Source organism: Rhinopithecus bieti, unplaced genomic scaffold, assembly GCF_001698545.2.
Source record: "Rhinopithecus bieti isolate Rb0 unplaced genomic scaffold, ASM169854v2 scaffold_13351, whole genome shotgun sequence".
Lineage (NCBI taxonomy): Eukaryota > Metazoa > Chordata > Mammalia > Primates > Cercopithecidae > Rhinopithecus > Rhinopithecus bieti.
In genome coordinates, this window is record NW_016807514.1 from 526,258 (window position 1) to 529,600 (window position 3,343).

Sequence of the window (3,343 nt, forward strand, 5' to 3'; positions counted from 1 at the left end):
AAAGGACTTATTTAATTTTACATAAAATGAAGAAGCAAGAGAAAACAAAAAAATCTTAATCTCTTGAGGGATGAGAAATACTGATAGACTTTCCTGGGCTGCCTGTGACTCTTTGGACCCATTGTCCCATTTCAAACCCACCTGGATGTATCAAACTTTTGTGAAATGTGCCCTTTGAAAATCATAGTCCTTATTTCAATAGGTCTCCAACTTGAGCTGATGATTTCACCTCACCTCTGGGTCCCCCAGCCATAGGTCCTGACTCTGGTACCCACCTTCATCTTTGTGATCCTGTAAAACTACTCAGACCCTCCTTTATATTGCCAGTGGTTCAAGGTCAATGTGAAATCCTCATTCAATTATAGGTTCATCCTTTTGAATTGGGCTTCCAGCAATCACATGGATAGTATGTTCCTTGGGTATGACTTGACCTGCAGGAGACGACCTAATAAGAATGATTGAGCATCTACTATGGGCCGACCATTGTACAATTGGTGTCACAGTGTGCCATTATGGCCTCATTCAGCCGCTAGTGGGCTGCACCTCTTCTTCGTTAACTCTTCCAATGCAGGGACAGAAGTTTATTGGTGTCGTGTGCACCAGTCACCTGATTGTATAAAGAAATCATGGCATTCAAGTAAGGTCAAGCTGGTGGCATAACTTTCTAGTCCATGGACTTGCACACATCTTACCAAAGGAGCTTTAGAATGAGGCATTCACCTGTTCTTACATCTTGGTACGTTTTTATGACTATGATATACTCTCTTGCTTTCCAGCCTTTCTGAATATAGGGAATATGCATCTCTTTTAAATGTTTATTTGTAGACTTACACAAAAGCTACCAAACTAGTAAGAAGCATTCTCATACACCTTTCAGCTACCTACTCCTAATGTAATCTTACTCCCTTATGTGATCTTACATAACCATAGTACAAAAACCTAAACCAAGAAATTAACTACTAGTAGCTCCACTAGTAACCCAGTAACCCTGCTTTGTCCACTAATATCCTTTTTCAGCTCTAGGATCCCATATTGTACATGCTTGTGAAGAAGCAAGTGTCATGGGTCCCATGTGATGGCACTCGTGTGGTTCCCATCAGTTGACTAACATCTCTGTATATGGGTTTATGAACACCTGCCTAAGTGGCCTCTCGTTAGGTGTTCCGATCCCAGAGTTTTAAATGGAGAGGTTCAGTTTAACACCTGAGAACGATAACTCAATTTTAGAGGTCTTGGACTCCTGAAACTTGCAAAAAGACATTCTCCCCTTCAAAACATTTTTCTGCTTAGTCTTTGACACATCTGTTATTTTCCAAAACAAATAACCTTGAGACTTCTGTCCTGCTTTCTTGATGGTGAAACATGACAGTGGTCTTTTATAATATATCAGTAAGTGGTAGTTTCCCCACATAAATACAGCCTTCAGTCCTTAGTGACCAAATCTTACTTTGTCAGAGGAGCACTTATGTTCTTTTGCAAGAAAGGCACTGGGAGTCGTAACGGCCATGCTGACAGCAATGTCCCTTGACTTATTTCAAAGAATGAAAAAGAAAATATATATAGAGATATATGCATTTTTTTCTTAAAGAAAATGAATTATTCTTTGAAAGTTAGTCAATCTCTTGGGGGCATAGTGTGGAAAATTAGATTTTAATGGCTTTGAAATTGAGGTTCCATGGGTCAATAGTACTGGATACTTGAAGTAAAATGACAAATCTATTAGAAGAAAATCAAACATTTTGTTGCCCATCAGAAAGGCAGTCAGAGGACAGCAGGCATTATCTTGGAACTCTTCTTTCATACAGAAGGCATCATCAGAAAAGTACCCTTCCTGGCTTGTTGTTTTGAAATCCTTGGGAAGGGATCATTGTTGGATTTCTTAGACTCTCCTCGAGTCAGGGAAAGGTTCCTGATTTCTGGCTTGCATTGCAAAATTTGGCTGAAGGCAGTTTGGCAAGATGGGTATTTCATATGCATTTAATCTTCACACTGCACAGAATGTACTTTGTTATTTCTCAGCTTACTTTCCACAACCCATCCTGCTTTGCCTTTGTTTGGCGGAGTTATCTAAATTTGATGCACACAGTGTTTATGCTTCTGGTGGGTTATGAGGTTGGCAAAGTTGCCATAGGCAAAAGCCAAGTCTAATTTTTGTCTCACTTTCATGACTCAGGATCTGATTTTTTAAAAATATTTCACAGAAATTAACACACAAACCATACATGAATGCATCAGTTTTAATTAAATCATGCATGTCTTGATCCCTTCAACAACATACACTCTGCCTGTACAAAGCGCCTAATGCCATTCTCGGTGATAGGGCCACACTTGTGGACCTTGCACCTTGGAACCAATGGTCTAGTAGGTAACAGACCAGCATGAATAAAAATGCACACAACTAGCTCTTTAATTCCTACAGGGATACAGGCTACCAGGAAAGTGTAATATGCAGTAAAAACATCAAATCAGCTGAAGATGACCAGGAGTTAGCTGGGGAAGAAGAAAAGCTTTCAGGAAACAAAGGTGCAAAGGATGTTAAGACAGAATCACCATCCCACACCTTGTCTCCTGCAATTCTGACAACAAACCTTGGAAGAATATGGTATTATCTTATTTTCTGGATGAGCAGATGAGGAGTGGAGAGATGAATTGGTTGGTCCCAGGTTGCACAGCTAGTTGGGGGCAAGGTAGGCAGCTTTCCCCATCCATCTGGGTGTTCTCCTAGGCAGAAATTGATTTGAGAAGAAGTTTTCATCACTCTAGGTCTGGTGGGAATAAGAAAGAAGAGGATAAAATGTATTCCCCAGACACTAGAATACAGAATGTCTTAGGCAATTGGAGAAAGGGTCAAACTTTGAAAGAGGACCCAGAGTATGGGATTCAGGGAGCTATCAACCCAGAAGGAGTGTTCTCTTGCTTTGCTTGAGGACTTTGTCAGCAACAGGGACCCATGTGACATTTTTGTTGATAATTTTGATGGGGGCAATGGAGCTCTTTTGATTACTTTTTCAGATATCAGAAGGTTGTGACAGGGAAGGTGTGGGTTGAACAATTCAGTGACAGAGTCAAAATCCCCAAACTTCTCCACTGGACCATGTGCCCACAAGGCAGGTGGGTCCCCAGCTCCCTGCTCCCTGCTTCATTGGTGCCTGGAAGAATGCCCCTTGGCCTGATGTCCGTTGAATGAATAAGTGAACAAATGAATGAGTGACTGAATGAATGAGTGAATACATGAATGAATCTCTGCTAGGTGGAATGAATAAAAAAAACAAAATGTTTGAGTGTTGTCAGTAAAACCCTGCCTTAGTTCCCAAACACTAACACATGTGATTACAATCTGGAA

General features: G+C 40.7%; 1 long non-coding RNA gene across 1 annotated transcript; it reads left to right on the forward strand.

Annotated features, from left to right (window-relative positions):
• Positions 1–650: 650 nt before the first annotated feature.
• Positions 651–3,107, forward strand: LOC108536004 (uncharacterized). The gene is made up of 3 exons (XR_001887390.1): positions 651–736; positions 2,420–2,687; positions 3,013–3,107. It is a non-coding gene; the product is annotated as an uncharacterized LOC108536004 (long non-coding RNA).
• Positions 3,108–3,343: the final 236 nt, after the last annotated feature.